Below are 6,827 nucleotides of genomic sequence, written 5' to 3' on the forward strand. Positions count from 1 at the left end.
AGCTGCTTCTGTCACCAGAATTTTTTTTTTACTAAATGGTATTCTTCTGTCTCCTCTTTCCCATTTTAAGAAACTATTTTCTGTATGCTGGTGGTAGAGTATTTGAACTGAAAGACTTCTTTCACAGATGAAAAACTATTTAACTTCTGGTACTAAAATTTAGGTATCCTAAAGGAATTGGAGCTGTTTTTTCTGCATATGTATTAAGCAAGAGTTGAAGGAAATTGTTCATGAAAGCTGAATAAGTGCGCATTTCCCCTACTCATAGATTTTGGCAGATGGCCATGAGTGACAAAAGAGCATCTGCATCATAAACCAATTTACCAAAGCAGGGGCAAATAACTAATGCAACCATAGTTTGCTGTGTGGTGATGGTGGAGAGCTGCTTGGAGAGTGAGAAGGAAAGTCTGAGCAGTGGCTGAAGAGAAGATGGTGCTGCTTGTGACTGCTGTGAGCAGTAACCAGTTCCTCCTTCGGCGATGAGGCAAGGTTGGTGATGTCACTGGTAAGATACAGGGGTAGTTATAAAAATAGGATTTTCTAACTAGTTTGGCATTTGTCCATGGACAATATTTTAAAGTCCATAAAGAAAGCTATAGAAGAAGACAGGTGTCATTAATGGAATGGGAAGTGAGATGTACAGCCAAATTAAAAATGGACTTCCTGATTTTCTCCCTCTTATTTATGTACCCCAAGGAGGACCTGAGCAACAAAATTGTAGGGGTCACGCTCTTTGAAATCAAGAACCAGGTAAGACATTAGTTAAAGTGATATCTTAGGGGATCCCTATAACAAATTCAACCCATTAATTACTCCTAATTTTCTTTCGTTGTTCTAGTAATTCTTTCTGTTGGAGTATATGAATATACATTAGTAACAATTTATATAGTATTTTTCACCCATATATATTTACTGCTCAGAAAGCAGGTTTATTGTACTGTCTCTGTGTGGATTCAGCTAGTAAAGCACACCTCTGCAGTAAAGAGGGTGTGATGTGCTTTCAGAATCCTCACAGCTAGTACAGTATGGCTGACAGTCACATCTCAGGTTGTTGTAACTCAACATAACACACACACACACACACACTTAGTTGCATGGAGTATTTTCTATGGGTTTTTCACATTTAACACTTGCCTGAGGAGCTGCCCACTGAGGAATGTTAGCTTGATCACAGAAAATAAAAAATTAACTGGAAATAAGGCAAGAGAGAAATGTGGTCGTGAGTCTGCTGTTGGAAAAAATCAATGGGTTTTTTTGACTGCGCAAACCCCATAAATTTTGTAAATGGCCTTAACTGGTTTATAGTTAAGGTGTAAGAAGTGGTAAACATGTAGAAAGTCCTGTGCATATGTATATAGAAGCTAAATCAATTCCTATTTGCTCTGAGATTACCCCCCTGAGAGGAAATACACAGGTTCTGCCTGTACAAATTGTTTGTTTTTTCTGCTACCTTCTTGTTAGATGTTTTCTCTGCTTGATGTATCTCATAGTTCTCATTAATGACCTTTTCCTTTTCTATGTGGGAAATCTCTACTGACAAAAAACACAGAGAAAAGATTAAGGATTCTCCCATGCTGTCCCTGCCCTCATATTTTTTTCAACTGTTTTTCAAGCGAGAGGCAAACAGAGCAGCATCTCAAATGAAGCTAGACAGATCTATGTTTTTAAAACTTCTGCATTTCATCTAAAACAAGAAATGCCATCAAAATGAGTATAACGCTATGGTTTCATTGCTTGTACTCACTGTAATCATACAAGATGATAAAATCCATTTCGCATACAATTTTATGTTCCAGTTATCATTCATTTGAGCACAGAAAGGATCCTAGATGGTTTCATGGTCCTTGCCATGTTCCAGTCACTCTCTCTCTCTCATCTTCCCTCTCTGTTCCCCTCCTCTGCCCCCTTGCCCATTCTGTCTCTCTTCTCCAGAGAAGAATTCAATACTTTTAGGGTAGAGGTGGGAATTTCCTGTCCAGAACTGCTCCCAGTCATAGAAACTTCCGTAACATACATTTCAGGCATACTCTTGACATTTCATGGTTATGGAAGGAAAAATCTGTAAATCTCCAAATTATTAACCTCTGTTACATTGCAGTTAAGCAGACAACATATGTGGAGCCCATTCAAGAAATATTTATGAAAAATCATGCATACTTACAGGAGGAATCTGTGAAAATGAGTTTTCCCTTACAGAAATTTAATAGGCCTTAAGTAAAATATCTGTAAGGAAAAATATTCACTGATAACTTAAGCATTTTCCACCTTAATTGACGAAGGACGGTTGCTCAAATGTACTGTGTGATAGATATTATTTTTTAAAAAAAAATAAATGTTAATCCTTTAATTGTTGTCTTTCTCTCTTGGAACATCCAACAGGTCACACAGTTGGGCTGACTGCTGTGTGTTTCCCCCATCCCCATAACAACCCAGTTTCTTGAAACCTGCCTTGGGGTCAAATTATCATTTATATCAACTTCTCTGCAGTCCTCCTCCAGTTACTTGGTTACAGAATCCCTCTGTTGCTCTCATCCTGTTGGTGGAGTGGTGGTTTCATTTCGTCAGAGAGAGTGGCACACAGAGGCTCTATGATAAAAAACCTCTCATGGAGGAAGCTATGTGAATCACACCCCTGAAAATTGCTTCATCTGAAGTATCAGGCATACAAAACTGGTTTTGGACTTTTAATTACATATGCAGCTATTTTTGTAAAATTGGCTGACATAACAAGAGGTTGTTTTGATTATTTCTGAAGCAATTCAGACCACATAATGAAGAATAGGGCAAGGTAACCTACAAGAATTATATACAGAATGATATGTGTTCCATCTTAGAAAATCAGAGTGGCAAGACAGACTCATTTTCCATTCCAATTAATGCTTTATTTATTACTGACTTACATAAAACACTGGCAACTGACTGATGACAAGATCCTAGATTATTTGCAGCCAGCAAATGTACTAAAGAGTCTGAGGAGGTTATAAATACTCTACTTTTTGTCCTCAGTTAGCCAGGATTGGTTATTTTTAGCAAATAGCCAGTCGACCTTATCAAAATGAAGAATCAAAAATAGTCTGGAAAAACACTGCAAGGAAAGGCTATTTTTAGGTCTCTGTCTATTCCCTGCTGCTATCCAGCAAGGTCTGATGGCACAGCTCATGCACGACTGCTTAGTTATTCTAGGCGAGTGCTTGTTATGACCTGTCCTTTCCCTGGATGCCTCACTGCAGAAGGCATTCAATTGATTAAAGATTAATGCCTCTGCAGACCGTGACAGCTGAAAGCTTTAGGGAGGGGGAACACACACTGGCAGATTGTTTCTATCTGCATCTTTCTGCCAGATTAATAGTATCTTTGAAGGGTACTCTTGCCTAACTGAATTTCCTTGTGTCTTGTATCCCTCGGTAGGAGCTATTGCAGTATCACTTCTAAGTATATTTACACTTCTTTTTCCTTTCATCTCAGGAATGCAGTAAAGGAAGTAAGAGTTACAGACATAAGTTAAATCACTATTTTGACCAGTGCCAGCCATCACAAACCAGTAGCACTGGAAGTGCATGATGGACTGGATCAAGAGAGAAAACCATGCAATTGGCTGCTAGACAGTTTATTGATCAGACTAGTTAAAAACTTCACTGATATAAATGAGGGTACCATTTGGTTGTAAGACTTTAACCACAACAGTGAACCAAAGCAAGGACCTGGCTGTTACAATATCCTTCTTTCTCTTATAGTAGAAACTCTTTAATTTAGTTCAGTACCTTATCTATTGGCAGTAGCCAATAACAACATTTTCAGAAGAATAAACTGAGCTATGAGTTTTTAGTTATACTATGCCATATGCAGAAAATAATGTCGAAGGAAATGTTCTCAAATCTTTAGATTTCCTCTTCGTATTTGCTTTTTTTAATTACCTCCTTTTATTATAAAGGTGTTTTCAGAATGTGCTGCTTCCATCACTGACTGCACAAAGTGCACCAGAATCTCACATGCAGTTTCTTTACATGTGGAGACGCAGTAGCTAGCAAAAGGTTTTCTCCTCTGTACACTGATCATCCCAGCAGAAAATGCAGGATGCTGTATGCGACAGCCCGCAAATGTATGGTGTCATGGTAAAGCCCTGAAAAACAAATTCCAAATGACTCCCAAAGAGCCACAGAAGGCAGGACATAAAAGGGCAAAGCAAAGAGAAGTGAAATATCTGATTTCTCCCGTGCATTCATAAAAATTGATAGTTGGTTATCCAGATGCTGATGAATATTTTCACAAGCTATAAATGGCAGCCTGGTGTCTAAAAATAGATGCTGTGCCGCAGACTTGTCTGGCTTAGCTACATCACTAGAATATAAACAGGCTCCCTGATGTGGTTTCAGGGAAATCTCTATCAAGACAGACTACAGCCTCCATTTTTCTTGCTATATAGCCGACTCCTCTTGAATTTGTTTAATATAGCTTTTAATAAAACTGCATCGATTTGCAAATTTTTCCTACAGGGATAAAAGGATCATCAAGTCTCCGTGAATATTTCAGCACAATTGATTTGATGCACTTTTTTCTCCCTGGCAGAGCAGGGAGGCAGAGGAAGCGCCCGCGGGCACTGCGTGGGCTGATGCAGGCTGCGTGGGGTGACCCCCTCCCCTGCTCCCCGCCGCTGCACGTGGAGCAGCCAGTGTCCCTGTCATGCGACAGGCTGGGAACCCCTCTCCTTGGCTCGGGCACATCCAAGCACTGCTCATGCTGGTGAATCCCACAACTGCAGAGATCCAGCGCTCACCGGAGCAGCCCCAACGCATGAATGGGGCGCCTTCCAATTCACAAAATCGGACCCGGTCCAACCATCCTCCTGAAGGAGGGCTCCTGCCTCTGATTTGTGAATGGGGTAGCTTGCAGCAATTGGAAGCTGATGGGTTTCGCCCAGAAAGCTTATGTGCTCTAACAAGCCCCACTAACTCATACTTGCAAGGAGGAAGAATCCAGCGCCAGAGGAAAAAGCCAGTAGCAATGCTCAGAAAGGTGCTTTGAGATCTGTGAGTGCTGTCTGCTGCTGGTTTGAATGTGACAGACAAGATGAAGAAGGTAGCAGTGAGTCTGAGGAGAATGCTACATCACCTGCAATGCCACGTGTGTGAGAAGTTGAAAGAAAGAGAAGAAAGCACTGCAGTGACAGTGTTTTGCTTTTTTTTTGTGGGAGCGCCGAGCTGTCTGTGCGTGCATGTGTATGGCTTTGCAGAAAGCAGTTTTCCCAAGGGCAGGTGGAGTGAATGAGAACTAATCTACTGCTGACAGTCAAGGCTGTTTAAGGACACTGGACTGTGTGTGTGACAGATTCAGTTTAGAGGCTTAGAGCAGGGATAGGTGCAAACCCCCATCCTTTCACAAACACACATTATAGGATACCACACCATCACATCACCATTGCACATAAGATACAAATCTATAAAAATGGCTATTAGAAAAATCAAAAAGGGGAAAAATACAAAAGCTGACTCTGTTATGAGATACACGTGGTAAGAGTCTTTTAAAGCACCAAGGATTACAAGATAGAAGCAGAGCTGGCCTGCATTTTATCCCAGGGGGCAGAGAGACTGGAAAATCTAGCTCAGAGATCAGGCGGCTGAAGGGGCTTCAGCAGGAGAACTTTTTGTGGCAGGACATAATTGTTGAAAACTTTGTTGCCTAAACTATAACAATTGAGACAGTTAGTCCTAACAGCTAAAACTTGCTTATGGGTGAGAGATACAAAGTCAGCGGTGGGTCTGGTGTTTCAGCCCAGAGTTCAGAGGATGAAGAATGTGGTGTCACATGTAGGGACACCACACTGCTGCTGTTGGAATATCTCCATTGTACCATTGTCCTGTGCACTGTTTGGCTGCAGCATTTTGGGATTGTTCAGCTGGAGAAGAAAATGCTCTGGGAGGACCTTGGAGCAGCCCTTCTGAAGGGAGCCTACAAGAAAGCTGGAGAGGGACATTTTACAAAGGCATGTAGTGATAGGGTAAGGGAGAATGGCTTCAAACGGAAAGAGGGTTTAGATCGGATATTAGGAAGAAATTCTACACTGTGAGGTGGTGAGGCACAGGTGGCCCAGAAAAGCTGGGAATGCACCATCCCTGGAAGTGTTCAAGGGCAGGTTTGGAGGGGCTTTGAGCGAACTGGTCTGGTGGAATGTGTCTCTGCTATTGAAGCAAAGCTGCAAGCAGATGATCTCTCAGATGGCTTCTTTTAACTCAAACCATTCTATGATCTTACCTGCTTGAGTGGTTTTGATATGGTTTGGTTTTGTTGTTGTTTTTATTTTTGCCGTTTTTATGTTTTTAATGGGCGTTTTTATTTTCGGGGTTTTTTTTGGGGTTTTTTTGTTTGTTTGGTTTTTTTTTGTGGGTTTTTTTTTTTTTTTTTTTTTTTTGGGTTTTATCCAACTAATTTGTCCTTCTCTGTCATCTGTTACAAGAAGATACTTCCTGTTACTTTTAGGGGTTTGGGGAAGGTGTAGATTTGGGATATTTCCTTACTGAAGTAGTGTGATCCAGCAGAAAGCGGCACATGACCCAGAGGCCCTTGGTCCCCGAGAAAGCCCGATGCAGCGTTGGAAAGACGCGCAGGACTGTGGGCAAGCGAGCCAAGCAGGCAGGTGTGCAGGAAGCCAGGGTGGCGGCGGTTCATGGGCACAGGCTGTGCCCCCACAGGGGATGGCTGCGCGGTTCCCGTGCCCGCTCCGCCGGGACGATCCCGCTCCCGTCCCCGCCGGGACGGCCCGCGGGCCGCGCCCCGCTGCGCGCCCGCCCTCCCGCCGCGGGGGGGCGCTGCCCGCCGGGGCCCGCGGCCGC

This window comes from Taeniopygia guttata, chromosome 5 (genome assembly GCF_048771995.1).
Source record: "Taeniopygia guttata chromosome 5, bTaeGut7.mat, whole genome shotgun sequence".
NCBI lineage: Eukaryota > Metazoa > Chordata > Aves > Passeriformes > Estrildidae > Taeniopygia > Taeniopygia guttata.